This window comes from Ischnura elegans, chromosome 1 (assembly GCF_921293095.1).
Source record: "Ischnura elegans chromosome 1, ioIscEleg1.1, whole genome shotgun sequence".
In the NCBI taxonomy this organism is placed as follows: Eukaryota; Metazoa; Arthropoda; class Insecta; order Odonata; family Coenagrionidae; genus Ischnura; species Ischnura elegans.
In genome coordinates this window covers 45043812-45066421 of record NC_060246.1, presented here as the reverse complement: position 1 = coordinate 45066421, position 22610 = coordinate 45043812, and the positions used below count along the sequence as shown (strand labels likewise).

General features: G+C 38.1%; 1 protein-coding gene across 1 annotated transcript in view; it reads left to right on the top strand.

The window, feature by feature from the left end:
* LOC124168398 (discoidin domain-containing receptor 2-like) overlaps positions 1–22610 on the top strand; it is a 543546-nt gene that overhangs the window by 306288 nt on the left and 214648 nt on the right. The gene's annotated exons all lie outside the window — the stretch shown is intronic.

The following is a 22610-nucleotide window of genomic DNA, read 5'->3' as shown; positions in this document are numbered from 1 at the left end:
AGACATGACATTCTAGTCGTGTTATAGGGCAGGGCCAAACAGTATTATAACTTCTCCGAATTGCAACACAACAGAAATAACTGGATCTCCCGCTCAACAAAAATGTATAAAATACCAATACGTATCCACGAGAGCGTTTCCTTTCATCGCTTATGCCCACGGTCATTTTTGTGTTCTAGATACTTATCTTACTTGGCAAGACATCAATAAGAAATTAATGCATTCTAGCTGGTATTTTTTTCTCTCTGGTACATTTCCATATATTATCCCTCAGAATTTCGATTTTTTCATATAAAGCCGTAAAACTAATTACTGTCGAAGGTATGCAAAAATATAGATCATATCTCATTTAGGTGAATCTGTTACTTTTGTATAGAATATCGATTGAAATATTCAAATTTCATCGTTTACAATCAGATACGCTTATCTGAACTTTGAGCAGAAGTAGTGCCCCGGTTGAATTTTGATCGTATCTGCCGGAATGCTATAAGGCAGTGAAAAGGCGACATCCAAAATGATTTGTATCTTATCGCCAAGAAATATAATCAAAATAAGGATTTCGAATAACAACTACACTACACATACAATGAAAAACAGAAATAAGCTACAGTTATGCATTATAAAGTTCATGTATCAAAATAATAAATCTAATCCATAGTTGTTTCCGATATCGTTGTCCAACTTACTTATCAATCTACAATGAATCATTGAATCATCATTAAGCTCTATATGAATAATCTTACGTTTTAACTTTGCAATCATAAGCTAAACACAAGAACTTTTAACCATTATAAAAATTTTACAAATATATTTCAAGCCCACGGTGTAAGCAATTGTTGACATTGATAATACCATTTTCACATTCCGGACAAATTCAAACAGATAAGAACCTCGCAACATTTACGATAATAATCCCTCTAAAGTATAAAAATTTCAACACATCTCCGACACAATGTCGTTATTATGATTCTGGAGTGTATTGCAATTCAATATAAAAATAAGGATAAAATTAAAGTTTTACTGCGCCTTGGACACGTATAAATTTACTGTCATCATTTTAAAGTCAAGAAAGATCTAGAGTAAGCGCTTCAAACTCAAGAGAAGTGCATACATTTAGCAATCATTATCACCACAAACGCCGACGCTATATCCAAAATCAGAATGTACTTTCTCTCATTCTATATAAATTATAATCTTCTCTGTGAAAACCCGAGCAAGTCCGACGCAAATGACGCCATCCCCAATCTTTCCTAGAGACCGCTGATAGCGCAGAGCCAACTCAAGTTCGCTCAGGAGCAGGAGAACACACCCTTACCTACTCATTTTCCACAACCTTCAAGGTGCTATTGAAAAACTAGGTACAGGTCCATATAAATATTGACATGGCTGCATCCCGTGGGATCAAGCATCCAATCAATCACAGGAGACCAGAATACTTAAATTTAACTTGAATGTTTCCTCTGTCTTTATCGGCCATTTTTCATGTAGCCATGCTAAAAATGGACAAAACTTAATGAGAGCGTATCCATGAAAAAGTTATCAAATAATTCTTCAAAAATGTATGAACAATAAAGTCGAAGAGTTCTAGTTGATGAAACTTACTCTTCATAGGATGTATCATACTGTTATCACTCCCAGTAAAATATAGAGTGCGGCTATTTAACGGACCTATAACCTTAATAATGAAAGACATTTTATTTCCTCCACACTAGAAAATTATGTACTACCACAGAATAGGACAGTATAATTCTAAAATTACGTACAACTGCAGTGATAAATATTTAATAAGAATGAATAGCACCAGCATATGGTGCAGCGCCTACTGTACATTTAATAAACACTCTTAGTAAAACTCCATTACACACAAAGCACGCCATATGGATTCGTTCTTCAATCTGGATTCTTGTTTCTAAGACTAGTAAGGGTATAACTTATCTTTAAGAGTTTTAGGAAACTAAAGGATGGATATCAATATCCGATAATAGAACAGAAAATTTTCAATTAAATTATTTTTATGAGCAAAATATCTTCACAATAAAAAAACCGAATAAGGTTATCATTTCAGGTTGTAAAAATAACATAAGCTACACAGAAAATTAGATTACTCTCAAGTTCCCTTTGAAAATTAGAAAATTTATGATAATTCACGACCCATTTCCAAAGAAGGGTGACTCGTTATAAATTTGAGCTCGGATAAATTACAGGGAAAGACAGAGCAATGTGATATTTGAAAAGTACGTGTTCGTTGTTTCTCTCATTTTTTACCGTGAAATAATTTTTTAATATACTATTGATTTCAGAGATACCTTCACAGTAGTGGAAACTTTCTTTTAGTGTACTCATAACAGAAATTTATGAGTTTATTTTTAATTTACTTTTTTTTGAGGTTCATACGGTAATTTTGATATTTAAATATCGAAGATTATAGCGACACTAGCGGGCGAGACTCGGCTCGAACAATATTTTTTCATCGAGAAGAAACGTGTACGACCTTGCTAATTCACTTTCGCAAACGAACATACCTCGCGGGGACGAGAAATTAATTCAGTCAAGGACGACAACATAACAATGATCTTGTCAGCGTTCAAGCAACAGAAGACTCGAGCATAAATAAAAATAGAGAGAGCGGATAGTAGCAGGAATGCACTGACATGGGATGCTGCGCGTGGGGAGAGAAAAAAAAGTTTTTTTAAGGAGACAGGGAGCGACAGCAGTTATGGATGGATCGAGAGAAAGAGAGGGAATATGAAAGAGAGGGAGAAAGATGAAGAGGCATTGAGTGAAAAGGAGAGGGAGGAAGGAGGTAGGGGAGAGAGCGAGCGAAACGTAGGAGTGGGTGCCTCGTCATGTTTTATTCCGTCCCTCAGGCGGCCGTCTTTAGTTCTCCTTCCAGCCTCCACTCCCTCCATCTCTTCCATGGCTACACCCATACCATCCGTATCCTTCCCACCCAACCTGACCCCCACACACACAATCCCAAAGGGGCTGGTCCCCATATCCTCACGACTCCGCAGCCTGCCACCCTCGCAGCGCTGTGCGCCGGGCATGAAGTATGCATGCAGATCGACTGGAAGGGTGAGAGCGGGAGTGGGGGGAGGGCATGAGGGGGTTTGGCTGCGTTGGGAGGGAGATATCCATGGAGGGAGAGCGAGGCCCCTCCAACACCGGCCTCCACCCTCTGCCCTCGCCGCGGCGGCAACGGCTCCGGCATTGGAGTCCCCAGTGGCACGTGGGCGCCGATGGTGGCTCGCCTCTGCAATGATCGTCGCGGGTTGCATAAAACTCTTTATTTACCTCTACCACGCCACTTGTGCCCTTTTTCTGTGAGCGTCGAGGGGTGTCGCATCTACCAACGCGGCCTTTTCTATTTTTTGTTCTGCTCTGTCCTGCATTCTTATAGTATCATCCAGGGCTAGTTCTAGCAACAGTCGTACCCTAAGAGTGAACACAGGGAAGGGAAATTTTTGGGTTCTTCGTATGCGGTAATCTCCCTCATTAACGTCCAAATGCTTTCTCCGATTCTAATGAACAAGCTGTTGCTTGAATCGTTACATTAGTAATTGCGTCAATGGAATTAAAATCCTAACTTATGGTTAAGTACGGAAGTAAAACGCGTCAGCGTACTTTTTTGTACCAATTTCAGTGATATAGTCTCCAATAGAACATGTGGTTCACTGAGGCTACTATTTATTTACCTCAATGCCTGTTATTATCTGCTATTTATTCGATAACGCTGAAGCATACCACGCTTGGAAGGGTGAACGCTTCCACCATCGCTATATCCTCCGCTGTTTTGTTAGGATTTTAAGTGCCCTGCTGTCTTTCACTCACTCTGCGATTCAACGCGAAGGCTAGTTGAAAGAGGAGCGCGGTAGCTTGGGGAGTGTAGCACTCGGCTTCAAGTCGAGAGTCCCTGGTTAGAAACCCATGGGTGATTCCTCATAATATATATCTGCGATGCCCAATATTTTCAGCCAACGTCGGGATTTGAACCCTAGCACACGGGATGAGTTGCCAGCATAGTATCATCACACTACCCAATTCCATCTATTTTCAACTGATTTGGGCGTTACTTGGTGGAACGATGAAATGTTCATGGTGAAACAAAACCCAGTAGTATTCCACAACTTATATTTTAACTGTCAACTAGTTTCGACGTTTATACCGGTATAAACGTCGAAAATAGTTGACAGTTAAAATATAAGTTTATGGAGTAGTACTGGGTTTTGTTTCACCATGAACATCCATCTATTTTGTTTGCTGCCAGCTACTTAAACAACTTGCAGTAAATTGATAATCGGGGAAGGGTAGTAACATTTCCGTAAACTACCACAGAAGTGTGTAATGACCTGGCATCCTTAGGAGAGGCCATTCAGCTCTAAGAGGAGTCCCAGGTTACAACCCGAAGTCACCTTAGCGAGGTCCGACAGCCTTGCGAGGGTGTCCATTGGGTGTGGGGGTGGGTGCTTGTGTTTGTGGTAGTTCCTGGCGTGGAAGTAATTCCCGTGAACTGCCACAGGAGAGCATTCTAGTGAAGTGTTTTTTGCTTATTCCTCTGACGAGCGGTGTCAAATTTTTGCGGCCATTTTTGAACCCCTTTTCAATCACCTAACTTGCAGAAAAATTGGTGGCTCATTCCAATGGATAATTTTATTTTCATAAAATTGTACACTCAAAAAAAAAGGTGGAATATCAGGACCTGAGTATAAAATATTTTTAAGGACTTATTTCAACAATTTTTTCCAGTTTCCATACTTATAACAGCATTTTTGAGAAGGCAGGAGTTTGAGCTTTGACCTCGGCTTTTGGCTACTGCGCAGACACCTCAAGCGCTCTGATTATATTTACTCTAAGGTTCATCCACGGATACTGCACAAACATATATGCCACGACAGCACCCCCTCTTCCGGTAGGCGCACGCGCTAACCTCAGCGGAACTGCGCTGTTTTTCTTTATTTTTGTTCCCTCCCATTCATAACTCTCCTTTCTATGCGCCCTTCCCTAGTCGTTAGGAAGCAAGAAGACACCCCTCCCCCTCGGCATGGAGCCACCCAGACGCCTGAAAAAATTTGAGCATCCTTTCTATCGGGCTTCTATGGTAGGGTTCGAGTTCTATTACGTTCGTGAGATCACAAGCTTCCTTCCACCGTAAGAGTTGACAAACATTTAAGAGTGCAGTTCAATTATTAGGGAACTAATATGTGATTTGGTAAAAAAAACTATTTCTTTGCTAGTAAAAATAGTTTGGAAAAAAGCTATTGCTTTATTCACAAAAGTTTTTTTATTATAGGTGTGGCACGTACTTGCGTAGATAGCCGAATCCAAACAATTTTTTGCTGTCAGTCATAATCTAGTGATCTACCGCCACTAAAACAAGCAAGGAAAATTATATTTAATGGCTCAGAATGCAGCTGTAAAAAAATGTGGCAACAATTTCATCAACAGGATAAAATAAAACTAGCACGTAAGTGCTTGCACCAAAAAACAGTATTTTTCAACAATTATTTAGATTCTTGTACAATTGAATATAGAATGCAATGAAATCTGCTATTTTAACAGCATAAGGAAATTAAGTGAGCAGATTTCATGAATGGGAAAGAAAAGAAAGAGAAATTCCCCGAGCTGAACAAACTTAATCGAAATGGTTAATCGTATGGGAGACTAAAATTTATGGCAATGAAAATTAGAGTCGATGTTTATTGCTAACCACTTTTACTATAGATGTAAAATATAGTACAAATTCATAATCAGAGTCAAATATTGGCATTGTGTGGTGAAATCTTTCACAAAGAGGAATAAAAAACAAGGAAAGTAAATATCAGCTAAAATGATAGTCTCTACCGATAATAGCGTGACAAAAGAGAAATAGGTTATCACGAAATTTTAATACAATTTAGATGAATATTTTAACCGAGGAAATCTAAGGATCTATAGCCCACAAAGACCTAACTAAAGAGACCCATTCACATTCTGAAATGGCAACGTAATGAATTTGTAGGGACACTGTAGAAATAAACATTTTCTTGGTTAAAACAAAGATAAGAGAAAATAAGACATAACATTGAAGCGCTATTGGTAACTTTTAAAATGACCTACGATAAATTATCCAGTTACTTACAAATTGTGTACGTCCTTCTGGGTGGAATATGTCATTGTAATACACTGTACTGACCCCTAAAAGTTAATCTTAAAATAAAGTTCTATACTTTTATTACCACTACTTTTAAAACCCTGGGTGAGCAAATACGAACAGAATCTAATTCAAATAGTTCCAATGGCTAAAAGTACTCTGGTCAAATATTTGCCATAAGATCAAAAATACGCTAATTTTGACATAAATTATTCGAAATAAGGGCAAAGGTAGTGACTAAGATTTCGAATGGATTCAGCGGTACGCAAATATCCTTTATCACGTTCGAAATAAACCACCTATTGTCTCCGAACTATTTCCCTGCATCAAACATGAAAATTGCATTGAATCCGTTTGATTAATACTGTTTTTATTTCCTATTCCATAGACGAGAATTTTTTTTTCCATTTTCAAATAGCTCAATGAAAATAAAAAAAGTAAATATTTCTGCATAGTAAACTTTGATACTTCTAATATGTCTCATTCCACTAAGGACATTACCGTACACAAATATAAACTTGTGGATGAAATGTATGCCTCATGCAAACACCCAATTATCATAAATATTTTTCCGAGTCAAATATTAAAATAAAACTTAATTTTAAACTGGAAATCTAATGAATGATTGAGACTGATTATAAATTGTTGGCAGCCTTGTTATATCACTTTATGAATAAAATTTTCTGACTTCAAATATAATCTCAACATATATTTAGCAATGAAAAAGGAAAATGAGAATAATATTGTACGCCATTGCATCTCTAATTTCAAATCATAATGTCGTGCACATTTATATATTATGCTTCAAATATTACAGCAATTTTATCAACAATACTATTGAGACTCGGGAGTGATAGTTCAAAAACTAAAAAATTATATATTTTCTCCTTTACGGCAAAATAATTCTACGATTTAATAACTCGTAACGTAGATGCAACAATTTCGTAAGGAAAGCTTAATTTCCAAGACATGAGTGCTCATGAAACAGCCGGCTAATTTCCGCTCTATTTCAACACACCAAAATATGGTATAAGTTCCTTTGCACTCAACAAAAATTCGGAAATTCGGTAATATACGAAAAAATCATGCAACTCGATTTAATTCAAAGTACTCATGATTTCTTGAACTTCATCTGAAAAGAAGTCCCTCTTACCGATTAAAGAAAAACAACTTCGTAAATTATTTCATTTAAAATTAGAAGATACACTTCCTTTGGTATGCGATATTTGCCTCATCCTGTCAGAAACGTTTACATTTCCTGCCTCGTCGCACACTGAGCTTGAGACTCAGACATGACTAAAGAAGTAAATGGGATTCAGCGTTGCGTAATGGCTCTGGAAACGGAAGCCATTCTGAGTACCATCATAGGTAACGTCGGGAAAAGATGAGGAGGGCGATGAGGACGACGAGTTTACTTAAAAATGCATTGAATGCCAAGAGAGAGGCTGCATTGAGGATGAAGATGACCGTAATGCTAGAGGAAAAATGTTGGGACAGATCAGATAGCAATATTGATATGAGCATGCACAGAAATTAAGAAAATAGCACACAGTGTACTGCAGTAGAGCCATGTAGAAAATTCCTCTGCAGCAACAATCACACCCATCATCTTTGTACTAATTATAATACCCCAATCAAACGCATATCCCAAAATTGCTCTTCAAAGGCTTGAACAAAAGTTGTTTGCTTTGAGTCAAAATATATACAAAATCATCAGCATCGAGTTCCTTCTCACAATTGTTTCCTCGGTCAAGATAATTAGTGTCACGTAAAATCTCTAGTCAGATTGACAATCATTGGAAAAGTAAAAACCTCTATTAATTATCCGATATACACGGTATTTCCGATCATTAGACTGAAAAGACCTCTTCGATTGTCCCATATATTAATCTAGATCCTAAAACTCACATCCTCGTAGCTTGTTTGTATAAAAATACAATTTAGGTCAATAGTGAAATTAATCACTGTAAATAATGCAAAAGGGCATTAATAATCGCCGTTGCATTGATATAGAATCTCTCAATAGTAAAAAATAATCCATTATTAAACGTTCACTGGAGCTTAAAATAGCATGTGACCAGCCCATAGTAGTTAATAATTAATGTCGAGCATATTCAACTGGCACCGAACGCAGACTAATGCTGTAATAATTAAACTTCATTCATAAACAATTGATGACCATTTCATGACTTCATTCCTCCATTACATTTTGGATTGCTTCAGTTATATATCACTTAAGAGCCTTTCGCCGTAAAAATCCGAAATGAAATAACTTCATTAATTAATACCTGGAATGTATTTAATTGATAACCAACTGTTATCTTAACGTGACAGCGAAAATTATAAGTAGCAGCAGAGTCTCTTGTTGTAAGGATATTACGCTTCAATAGATAGAAGGCGAATGAGCAATAACTAGAAGAAGTCATTTTTAAGAATTAAGTTTTAAACGATATTAAGTTTTGTGAGGAGGAATGGAAGGAAAAAATATCTGCCAAGTTTTCATGCGTATGAAGAGAGGATTAGAATTAAAATACTTAAGTTTAACAAATAAATTTTACTCCTCTATTGAAATATGACATTGCAGCGAGAAATCCATTTCTTGAATTGATCTCGGTAATTACAGTCGTATTAGGACGCTATTGCGTCTGCAATGGGTAAAATAATAATGCATTCTTTCCCCTCGCAGTGCGTTGGATTCTTGATTTGTTTCCTAAAACATCGTAAGGCTATGAAGGTATTCGTTTCAGTTTAAAACGGTGGGATAACATTATAAATAATAACGACAAATAGGTAAATTTTCCACAGACATAAATTTAAAATGAACAGTTTCAATGTGTACTACATCTTCCACCCACAGAAGATGATGTAGAACATCGAAACCGGTCGTTTTAAATTTATATATGTGGAAAATTGCCGGTTCTATTATTATTATTCTTAATAGGGCTAATAATTAATGATGAAATTAAAATTGCACTCATATAAATCTTTCGTTTCTAATTCTCTCGAGAAACGGTCTATATTATCCTCCCAACAATTTTCCTCCAAACAAAAACTTATTTTGTGAACTAAGCGGAGCTACATCCATTCATCCTATTTCCGACCGTCCCGCTTTGCTTTCCTGAAATGACTTCGCCACGATAGCATCTATCCACCTACCGTCTTTCGCCATTTTGCCCCCCATCCACTTCACCTGGGGCTTCCAAAATGCACCACTGACTTCTTCCACGTTATGCACCTAGCATCCACAACTCTTCACAGCACAAACTTCATTCCTCCACAACGAACTCATCATTACCAATGATTACCATAGACATCCATCTCCTTTTCTCAAAAGGTCTCTTATAATTCATTTCCTCAATAGATTTTTTTCTGCATTTATTCCAAAACCAATTCAGTGATTCAAACCAAATTCTAATTTTATACAGCAATCACCTCAAACTATCGAATTATTGATCTGAGGAAAAAACTTTACAGATTGCACACTTTTTCAAAGATTAATACGAATACTCACACGCATTAGTCCACAAAAATGAAGAATCATAATTTTTTAAAAGCTTTGTAGCATTCCACTTTCAGATAATGTGGACGAGATAAATTTTAATTCCACCCTAACTAAAGTTCTTTATACAATTTACCGTTTTCATTTTTCCCGCTTCAGTCAATTCTACCTGAAGAAATGCAACTACCCATTTTGCCAATTATACATCTACATCTACATAATACCCCGCAAGCCGCCTAAAAGGCGTGTGGCAGGGGGTGTTAGGACACCAGCCGTTTACAGCTATTAAAAAAAAAAAAAAAAAAGTGCTCTAACGAGGTTGGGACAAGCGTTTATTAAAGTCCTTTATTGTTCGGGGGAAAAACGAATTCTTATACCTATCCGTTCGGCTAAAAATCTCTCTTAATTTATCGCTTCTGTCGGACCTGGATATACAGTGTGGCTCTAAGATTATGTTCTCTGTGTCGCTCTTAAATATATCCATTCTTAATTGTTCAAGCAATCTAAGCCTAGCGCGCAGCCTCCGAGTCTCCAACGGCTCCCAGCCTAATTCGCTTAGCATCTGGGTAACACTGTCTGTACGCCCGTAGCGGTTTTTGACGAAACGCGCAGCCTTCCTTTATATCTTATTCAGCTCGCGGATTAAGTCTTTCTGTACTGGATCCCATACACTCGCTGCATATTCAAGGTGCGGTCGGACGAGAGCGAAATAGCACCTTTCTTTTACTTTCTCATCCGAAAATCTTCCCACAATACGCTTGACGAATCCTAATTTCTTCAGGGCTATACCGCAAATATTCTTTATATGAGTTCCCCACGTGAGGTTCGAGGTTATCGTAACTCCCAGGTACTTCACTTCGTCTGTTGCCTTTATGTTAATGCCATCCACTGCATAAACATTGTTAGTGTTGGACGAATTCCGCAAAAAATGTACCGCCATGCATTTGCTCAGATTAAGTTCGAGTCCCCACTCTTGACTCCACAAATGAACGTTGTTTAAGTCCGATGATAGATTTCCATAGTCAGAGTGATCACTAATTTCGCGATAGATGACAGCGTCGTCAGCAAATAAACGTATTTTACTGCTAATGCGGGAGCACAGATCGTTAATGTATATAATGAACAACAGGGGGCCGATTACGCTACCTTGTGGAACACCTGATGTAACTTTTACAATACCAGAGCTAATTCCGTCAAGAACTACTTTTTGTTTACGATCTCTGAGAAAGTCGCGTATCCAGTTTACAACTGTTTCGTTTAATCCGCATGACTGTAATCTGTATAAAAGTTTGTTGTGAGGTACAGTGTCGAAAGCTTTCTTAAAATCTAGAAATAGTGCGTCAACTTGTCTTTTCGATTCACCAGATTTTATAACGTCGTGAAGAAAGAGCGCGAGCTGTGTTTCGCAGGATCTATTTTTTCGGAATCCGTGCTGACAGTCATGGAGGAAGTTACGTCTGTCCAAGAAAGTCATGATATTACTAACAACGATATGTTCAAGTATCTTGCCTATAATTGATGTTAGGGAAATTGGACGGTAGTTGCCTGGGTCATTTCTGTTTCCCTTTTTGAAAATGGGTGTAACACTTGCAATTTTCCAGTCGGGCGGTAACTTCCCTTCGGAGAGTGACTTCTTGAATATGATCTCTAAGTAAGGCGCGATCTGTGGAGCTAACTCTTTGAGGACACGCGCGGGTATTCCCTCCGGACCCGGAGATTTACTATTCTTAATCGATTGTAGTTGTTTAGTTATCCCATCACGTTTTATAGATATTTCTTCCATCAAATCCTCAGTATATGGGATGTCTAAATTGAATTGAGTATCGCCAGTAGTGTATACACTTTCGAAGTGGGCATTATAACTGTGTGGGGGAATCAGCATCATCAAAATCATCTGTGGATTAATTTTTTCAACAAACAGTTCATTTGCATAAACATCAGAGAATACGATAGTTGTATTATTTGGTGAAAGACAGACCATTGTCATTAGCTTAACATAACCCTTTCTTTCAACTAAGTACTTTCACAGCCATCACAACTAACTCTCAATATCACTAGAGATACGATAAAGGACCCAGTAAATGCATGCACTACGAGAATTTCATTGTTATATTTAATATACATTGAATTGCTTAATATACCCTTTATAAAGTATTTTTTAACTGTTTACAGATGTTATATCGAGAGCTTTCACGGAAATAATTTCAATTTAATCGAGCTTACAATAAACTACGCCCTGACAGGTGATACCGTGCGTGATAACTTGAGGGTTGACGCTTTTTCTCCGAGACATCCTTTCCTTCCTTATAAGGAAGAGAGGTTTCTCATCTCCTATCACACCGATTTGATATACGACTGGCTTTCCATCAAGGCTTAGGTTTGATTTTTAATTAGCTGGTAAGGGGATAAGAGGATACATATGATTTTGCAGTAGGAGAGGAGATGATACCACAACCCAAAAACCTGGCGCAACATGACATACTCGTACTTTGTCCCTTGCCGCGTAAAATTTTAGGTTCTTCATGAGGAATAGTAACCCAGTGTAAGTTTACGGCAAGAATTTTTAAAAACAAAAATTTGGTTCAAAAGTGAATCAGTGAGTTCACCATAAATGTTCTAACGATATTCACTGCTATAATTAATGATATTTAGGGCGTATGATCTCTCGGACAGCGAAAACGAGATATGGGACAACTTTACCCACTATAAACAGATTTTAATGTTTTGCGAGTCAAAAACAATTCACCCACAGATTTGACATAGGAAAGGTTAAGGCCACCGTTCCTCTAGAATAAAATGAGTTCTAGTTTTTTCCCCCTGAATCTATGTTCTTGGTCTTAACTCCAGCAGTTGCCACATCCTCCAGCTGGTCCTGCTAATCTCTATTTTTCTGCAATTTTGCTTCCTCCACCGCACATTTCGCTTCTCTCCCGTCCACCGCTCCCCACCACTTCGATCGTCTCCACCCAGCTCCTCGATCTTTTCGCCCTTACCAACTTTCTTTCTTCGCCCCTGTGTGTGTCTTTCATCTGGAATGAGGGAGAGAAAAAATCTCCACCCCATGTCCCGCTTTTATATTTCTTCGCAGCACTTAGGCATTCATCTGACGCCTCCTCCATCTCCCGCCAAATTCTCCTTCTTCCCTTCCTAAGCCAGTTCACCACTCAACTACATTCGAGGAAGATCTGATATCAACGGGGAAAGGAAAGAAAGCATTCTCAACTCGGCCCGCGCAACTTTTTTTCAACTTCCAGAGATTAAATATTTGCTCTCGGATAGTTTGACGCACGTAAAAGGGTCGGAAAAAACGAAGGTTTTCCGCGAGAAAGAAGAGAGAAAGGGTTCCTCCAAAGTTAACATACTCCCAATCTCTTAGGTTATCCCGAAATTACGGATTGTTACGGTTCAGTCAAATGGCGACTCAAAATGTGCGGCCAAAATGGAGAAAGGACTCATTTGACGAAAGAGGAATATTGAAGCGCAAACGATTGACGCTCTCGTCCATGCATAAACCCCATCGCACTCATTTTCTCCATAAATATGTAAGAGAGGCAATTCCGATAGCAACGCGCATTTACGCGGTCCGTCTGCTCAAGCGAACGGAATGGCCCCACGGGAATATTCCAGGCGCGCCCACCATCAGTTTAGCTCATTCTTTTTACCTTCTCTCACTCCCCAACCCGATCCTATGCATAAACCTACTCTCCCGCGCACCTCCCTCGCTTCAAAAGAAAATCCGTGTCATGCGCAACCAGATAAAATAACTGGGGAGGTTACCTCACTCCACAACCACGTTGGCTTACGCAATCAATCGAATGCACAAGGACCCGAGCTGCATTGGGTATTAGACGCTCCACTAGATATTTCACGCTGCATCCACCGCCAACGCGTTCCACGAATGATTGAAGAGATGGATCAACGGTACTCCATGAGAAATATTTTGCAGATAACGATAAAATGAAGCGAAATGTATGTCAATAATTCCGACACGTGCCGTACTAAAATATATACTAACACTCCGTTATGAAAATGAGATATTAAACATCTGATGCTTAGTAAGATAAAGCTACTAATTATGAGAGTTATTAAAGCAAATGTCAGCAAAAATGCAACTCGAAAAGCTAATTAGTAGCCCAAAATAAAATATAAATAACCTCTAGTCATTATCCAAACGTATATATAAATGACTAAAAAGGTCTATAGCGGTGTTTTTTTTAACAAGTCATATTTTTTTAATTAGCTACAGCGATATTGGAAGTGAAAAATAAATTTATCATGAAATACAAATTACATCATTAATCTCTACACTATCATTTTCATGACTTAAAATCAGTTGACTGTCAGTGATTTCTGATTAATTATTAAAAATATTTATGTAAGCGAATTTAGAATCTTTATTTCCAGTTAATATTATAGAGCAGAGGATGGGAAAATTATTCTTCAGCTTTCCAATATTGAACTTCATAACTCAAAAAGGACTCATAAATAATTATGGCATTCACTTTGCTGAGTGTCTTAATTATCGTTTTCCAGACTAAAAGGGTTCATCTTTTTCAATTTTGCAACTGAACAAAATTATGACAATATTTATGTTATTTCACTTAATATTATACCTTAATGGTAAAACTAAAAGAACTCTCTTGCTGAAAGAAACAATATTAGTCTATTAATGAAGGTGAAAATATAAGGTGGAAAATCAGGGCATGTTGATACCCCGTCAATTCAATACCAACCACTTCCCTCAATGTCACCTTCTTCCCTTCTATGCCACCACTATCCGTGGACTAATCCCCTTTGCGTGGACTCCGTAGCAGCGCAGTGCGGCGCCAGTTAGCACACCAATCTGTCCATTTACTCCCCCATCCACGCCCATGTAAGATCCCCACGGACATCACTGCCGGCAATCATTCTCTTATCACCCCTAGAGTCCTTTAATTCACCAAACGCCACTACCCCTCACTCTATAGCCTCTTCCCCACGGCCACTACGGAGTGCCCTCACAATTATAGCGCGCCCTCGCCCAATAGAGACAGACCCTATCCACCAGAGCCCACACCACATAACCTCATTTCTTCTCCCCAGCCATTCCCAAGCAGTCCTCACCCGACCATCACAATCTTCTCGCCCCCCCCCCCCTTCCGTCCCTTTGCCCCCCACACAAAACTCTCCCATGCTCTCACTCCTATTTTCTCCAATAACATAATACTATCTCATATTTCTCCTCGTTCTCATCCTTTTTTCCTTACTTAAGTTATTCCTTAGTTGTTAGGTTAAGAAATACATTACTTAAACGAAATTTAAATAATGCGACTCCATGGCAAGGAATGAAAGTGGAATGCATGCATATGAAACGAAGTTTTTATACTAAGGAGTCGTTTCGAAGGTAAAAATTGATTTGAATAATGATAAAAACAGTTATTTCGAGGAAAACAATCTACTCTAAGACAATTTCTCTAAACATAGTGAGATAATAAGCGTGGTTAAGTACCCAATTTTTAAGCTGGTGAAGGAGGGAAGCGTAATATTGTCTTCAAGGCAAGGTTAATTATCAGAAGCGGCGAGTGAAGTCAGAAACTGCCTAAGCCCCTCTCCGTGAAGATATTGGCAATATCTACATTTGGCACCTCGTGACTCAAAAAAACGGAAACACGAAGTCTCTTTAGTAACCTATCTTAGTCCGTCGGATATTCACAAAAAAATCAATATAGATGCTAAAGAACGTAATGTTAATAGAAGGAACTCCGTATAAAGCCAACCTTGAATAGAGATCCCACTATGGCAGCAAGAGGCACACACATCAGCAATTCGTGCAACATTTTCACTATTAAGATGCAAGTAAGATATGATTCTACTCTAGAGAAGTGTAGAGCAATAATTGCATCCTGAAATAGGCTTTCTCACCAATAAAACTAATTACGCAAAAGTGACATTCATTGAAATGAGATGGACACTTCAATAATATTTACTTACATCAATATCTTCGCTGTTTTGCATGAAAATGTTCTTACTCCTTCAAACAAAAGTACAAGTTCCAGCAGGTGCATAATTCGAAGGCATGAAAATAATACTATTGGCCACCACTCTAAAAAAAACGAGTGCGTTGCAACGGTGGAAAGAGTCTAGTCGGAAATCAAGTTGGTCGTGAGAGCGAAACCTAGAGCGGATAGATACAAGCAGTGGGAATATGGCATTATTCCCTTTTCCCCTAAGCCCCGCAGAGGGAGTAAGGAGGATTGAGCGGGAGGGAGAACGCGGCTATTCTATTTCCATTCTTCCCTCGCCCCCTCTCATACACGCCCACGCACCATTCAATTCTCCCCGGCGCGCAGAAATGTGGTTTCTGGCCGCACATTCACACTGCCCCATTATGTCTCCACCATTTCCTCCTCTCCCGCCGGCCGTCGGACAACACCCCGTGCCGTGTCCGCTTGCCGCCGCCGGCTGGATAGCTGGCTGGCTGCTGGCGGCGCTCAACATATGGCCGGCGCGGCCCCGCTTCGTCCCCTGTCCCACAGGCGCCCCTGCCGACAACACAACTCTCCCTGCCCGTAGCGAACATCACACTCTTTCCTGCAAGCCTTCCCTTTCCTGTCCATTACACCCCTCACCCATAATCGCCTTCTTTGTGATTTTACGCAGAGGCCTGAGGGACCTATCCGTCTATTTCCATGATCCCTAACTCTCTCTTACTATCTCTCTTTTACTCTTTCTCTTTTACTCTCCCTCTCTGTCTCTCTATATCTCTCTAAGGGCTACACCCAAGCACGCGCTTCAACTCAAATTTTCAATTTTCTATTCGTACATCGCTGCCGTGATGCTTTGATCTTTTATACACACGAATATTTTTTACTATTTCACTTCCACTTTATTATTCATAATTCCCTCACCCAAAAGGGGGGTCCTGAACTCAAAAAAAGAAGAATGTAGCACGCATAATAGAAAGCATGTGAATAAAGACAATACTCAGAGGGATTACCATTCATAAAATAAGGATTGACCATACTGAAATTAAAACTTTGCACTTTCAATTCACGCGATCGTGCACGTACTTCATGTCTGGAGTCGAAATCATACCTTATACAATTATGGTAAATTCACAGTGAGAGAGGTAGTAGCTTCAATTTCAATTCTGATATACATGTGAATACGACATTTTTTGCATTATTAATTCACGTCGAGAAAAACACTGCAAATCTTGATCTCAATAGGTATTTCATGCATATTTTATATAGTAAAAACTAATTACTGTACGTTTTTCTCGCTAGAACTAGAGAACGGCTCGACCGAGTTGGCTTATTTTTAAAATATTCGTGGAAGTTCAGGAACTCATTTCCATAAGAATCCGCACATGCAAAGTTCCTTATAAATGACTGCAGACCTTTTTTCTTTAACAGATTTAAATCAGTGATGGGTGAAGCTTATACCATTGGGAAGAAAAATAAATGCGCATTCTTACTCTTGCAATCTATTTTAGTTTTCCATGTATTTAAGGTGCATTTTGAAAAAAATATGACATAAAAAACTGAAATTTTAGCGTTTTCGGCTTACTGTTCCCTTGACGACCGTTAGTAACATTAATAATGTTCGATATCTCTTTCTAAGTTAATTCTCTAATTGAATCCTATGCTTTACACGTAAAAAAGTTCAGGTGTCGTAATTTATTCACAAATTCTGTGCGCAAAATCTTTTTTCACTTATTTTATTATCCGTATCCGTCATTAACCGTACATCTTTTATGTTAAGACAGTTATGTTACAACTACATAATTTACCGCTAAATGTACGAGAACTTCCTTTTTTTAAATAATTTACAATGCTCAGGATAAGACAACTGAACTTAGGTCGTCGAATTCAATCAAACGAACTACTAACCATACTGATGACCAGCGAGAGACAGATAGTAATAACAATTTTCGTATTAGCATTTCGCAATTAGATTTGAATAATGAGTGATGGGGTGACTAAAAATGAAGCGGGTAGGCTTAGTAAGGATGCAACGAGTTCGTGAACGTCAAACACAACAACATCGAGCACGACGATATAAAATTAATCGATTCCTCAGACGCAGTGCTCCTGTTATCCTGGAACGTGTAGCGTAAACTATAATCGGGTAGTAGATTACTGTGCCGAGAAATAACCAACAGTTGTGGAATTGAAAATAATTTATCAATATTGTAAGGCAACATACAGCGGTGAATGTACTGGATTATGCTGTACAGGTGGAAAAGTAAAAATGCCACAATTGGTGCCACCACCAGATCCATTACGCTTATTAATTTCTCAAATGGAAATTTATTCTGAACACTTTTTGGCCTACATCCTAAAATATAACGGATGCTTTAAAATAAATTCGTCATCTTTGCATATTTACAGAGAGCAAAAAATGAAAAGTATGTTTATCAGAAAGTTTTAAATTTATGAACTGTATTGTAAGTGTACTGTAGTTAATGTAGTTGAAGATATTATATTCATTTGAATTATAAGGACGTTTTCTTTAATAACAGCATTTAGTAGTAAAAGGCCACAGATACTAACCGAAAAAAATTGTAGGTAATTCCTTATTTGTTGACATAATTATCTGTATTACAATGTTTTGATAATCCGTGAGGTGGTTTAAAGACAGGACATAAAATGTTTGGACTTCCAAAAATATTTTACAACCAAAATTAATCAAATCGTATAAGCCGTTTTAGAGTTTTGTCGAGAAGAACTAACGTCAATTGATTTTGGTATATATAGATAGATACGAAGGTGATATGAAATATACTGGGTCATCTAGTTTACGATAATTTTCCATACATTAATGCATATTAAGTATTTTTGCATAATCATCTTAAGTATGTTGAAAATGATACAACAGGATTTAAATGCATAATATACTTAAGTTCGAAAAATATTTTGTGCTTCATACACAGGTTTATACATGAGATTCCTCATTTCACTTGTTTCTCTCGTTAAAGAAATCATTCATCTTTTAATTGAGAGCGTAATTGGCCTAATCGTAATCATTCACTTGAAAACAAACTCACTAGCACCAACTTCGATTATCTCGCGAAATCGATTTCACGCACAGACTGCGTAACCACAGGCACCTTGCATAATGTTTAGCTTTGCGTCAAATACATGGAATATTATTAGAAATGTCCCTCTAAACTCTGAAAAAATGAGCTCAAGCTTCTTTACCCAATTGATTATGCCATATCTTCTCAAAAGGCACCGGAGTATCATTTTATCCATGGTATCTACGAAGGTCAACCCTTACATCCACGAACTTGTGTCAAAGGGATTCTAATATCGGGTTTAATCACCCCCTTCTAGTTCCATATCCTCCGAATATATCTTCAGGAGAAACCAACTTGGTCGCTATTAAGGGTTTCTGAGCGTACCTCAAAGCAGTGAAGATCAAACACCTTCTTGAGAAAGGATACGCAGAGCTTGAAGATGAAACATACTAGAATCCAGAGCTCTTCCAAGAATAATAAAACTATTCCATCCGTTCCGATCTTGAATAGCGTAATTATTGCTACTAAGGTACATTATTCATTTCAATAATTAAATTTTACCCTCTATCCAATATTTACTTGAAGTAAATATTTATCGGTGCCTTGCCTAGATAAAATAAGTGCAAAATTACATTATAAATGTCTGCTATGCTAGTCGAAAACAAAAAAAACTAAATTTTAGTAGGCAGACTGAAACATATTTTGCTAAAACTAAAACGGAAACTTCCATAAGTTATTTCTGGAGGGTAATTGTCCTAAGACCTCAATATTTTCACAAAGTAATGGCATTTCTTAAATAAGTATTTACTCTCATGAACGTCAATCACCTTAGGACTCATGCATACTTGCTCTAGGAACAGATAGTGGGCGTTGCTGAACACCTTTGCATGCGAAACTAAAGCCTTTGATTGGATTGCGAGTGAAAAAAATAGCTAATTTCAATACCAATGCGTCCGAAAAGGTCCATTGTGGATAACTAAACAGAAGCTTCTTAAAACAATAAATTAGTGATGATCGAAAGTAGAAGGAAAAATTTGAAATGTATTTCAAGCGTTGACGATGCCTACATCTAAGTAAACGCTTCGAAAATTAAAAGTAGGAAAACATTTATAAGGCGAGAACATTGAAAAACGTGCTATAAATAGAATTTACATAACAAAGAGTTTTAGAAAAATTGTTTCATGTAGTTGAATTTTTCGTATTAAAATAATAAATGCAACGCTAAAATGTCATGTATTAAACCAAAAAGTTAAATCTTGAATAAAGGTTTCAATACCATTCTTCGACCAATCATACGGAAATTTTAAATAGGTATATCCTTTCCCATGGTAACCACTTTCGTAGAATTTTTCACCGGATGAAATTTTTCAAGAAATTAATAATACAAATTTTACTGAACGGTGGTGTGCTGTATCATGACGTATGGATGGGAAAAACCCTTCATAAGAGATACACATGGGAAACCAATTTTTTTTAAATGGACATTTCACGTCTCAAATAAGTCAATATAATAATGCTAAACATCATAATTTCCATTCCCACGATTTTGACGCCTACATCCGGGGTTTTCTTCCATTATGTTTCCCTTTTCCTTTCGTCTCCCCCAGACCTGCTCATCGACTTCCACTCACCTGCTCAGGACCCCCCCCCCCCCAGGGTCTTTCCATTTCCCAACGCTCGTATCTCCTCCCCCTCTCTCTCTCTCTCTCTATTCACCTTTTCAAAGGCGTCCCCGTGCCTCACCTCTCCACCGCATCCCCCAGCCTCCCTTATCATACCTCACCGGGCCCAATCCTTCACTCAGTCAAGGAATCTCTCGAGGGAAACTCAGACGTCCATCAACCCACCTCCACCACCACCTTCCTCCATCCCCACCTACCTCTCGTCGGCCCTCCCATAATACCCGGCATCCCTCGCGCGCGCACCTTCATCTTCCCTCCTCCACCTCAAAAGGCCAACTCCCTCCTCGCACATTCATCTTCTTCTTCTTCTTCCACGACCGCAATTTCCATGCCTGCCTGCCCGGGCGCGTGCTCTTTCGTATCGGTGCTTTTGAGTGCCCATTCCGTGTATGTCCCATTATCATCAACACCCCTCCCCCCTCTCTCATCATGCGCCACGTTAGACCGTATCTCGGCGGAATCGCCGCGATGTTTAAGAGCTGCAGCCAACGCGGAATGGCAGCTTTCCCGCCCTTAAAGGCATCACTTGCACAAACGACGTGGCGTTTCTTTTTTATCCTCGAATTCTCAAAAGTGTGCATGCATGTGGGAATGATCATGCATGATCATGCATGTGGGACAAATCAGGACGACCAGCTCCCATTTTCGTTGCAGAATCAACAATATTTTTAGTAAATATTATCTTCTGCTTCCTTGTAAAGTAGAAAAAAAGTGGTCTTTTCCATAGCGCGGGAGACTTTACATTTTTTAAAAGTATTTAACAATTTTAATAGGCTTTTAGTATTAAAATATTCAGATCAAGTTTATTATACGCTCAATTAATGAATACCTAAATGTTTGCCTATTCGATAACATGAAGTATGACTAAAGTCAATATATAACGTTACTTTTAACCATATGTCACATATTACATGCAACGTGAGTAAAAAAAATGGCTTGCAAACAAGAAGATAATGCGTCAAGTGTTGGGCCCACTTTAAATGACAACAAAATTTGTTCGGGAGAATAGACGTCCATTGTATTGGAACCGTTTATCTATCTATTATTCATCCCAGCTATTATCCATCCGAGGGAATTTCGAAAATGATAAGCGCAATCTTTGAAATCATATAAGATATAACAATATTTATGCCTATTGCGTTTCTGTTGGCTAATATTTCCCAGGATTTATCTATAAAATGAGGCAATAATTGCGAGCCAGGCAACAAAGTAAAAGCTGAAAGTGAACACGGCCCACAGATAGTGTTATTATGCTCTTTCGTAAATTTCATTGGCCTTGCAATCATTTTAAAACTGTGCTCAGTAAGGCAGACATTTGACTGTTTCCAATTAAATGCACTATTTCCTAATTTCCTTCTCGTCAAATTACATCCCCATCCCTGCATCGAGGGAAATTAATTAGACTGCCAGTGATATCCTTATCATTATGAACCCCTTGATTACCCGATTGTGGAAAACATCATTCACAAGCTGAAATTCATTAATCAAGGCTTATCAAGAGTAATAAGCGCCAGCTGATTCTCCACCCGTGCTTAATGGCAACCATACGAGTAACTGCTCATCAAATTTAAGCGAAAGCTATGCAAAAACGATTGCTATCACTAACACCTGGTTCTTCAGCGAGAGGATACATTCAAGATGTTAATGAAAGCTGCTTGCCCTAAACATGAATCACCAGACACACGCTTGAAATTATCAATATGAAATGTAACTATGATATTATTGTGACTAATAGCCTTCAGCCACTTCTTCTATCATTGCTTTCCTTCAAGTAGCGCTATCCAAGAAAAAACGACACGCGACATGAGTCCTCATGATAAACTACAATATAGCTCCAATCCAGAGAATAATATAACAGAAAATTTTTCTTTAGATATATCTTATAAAATTCAAATCACTGCAGCAGAATAAAATGACTTCACAAATCAAGGGAAAGAAAATTCCACAAACTTAATTAATTAAATAATAATTAATTAAAACACAAATAACTCATAGAAAAAAAATTTTGTATCATCGAAAAAAAAAACCAAAGGTAAATTACTGTAAAGTTTCTCCACGTTAAGAAGATATTTCCTACTAGTTTTATAAGTCTTGAAAGAAGGAAGAGTAGTCTTGAATCTAAACACAAGAAAACGCATTTTGATGTTAAATGAAAAAGTGAGCAAAAAGGCGCAAAGTTTTTGCCTATTTAGGCCTCATTCCATGTGAAAATTATTCCATTGCCTATGAACACATTCCGACACACCTACATTACTTTAAGATGAGAATACGAGAATCTGCTGCGTTTAGTAACTAGTA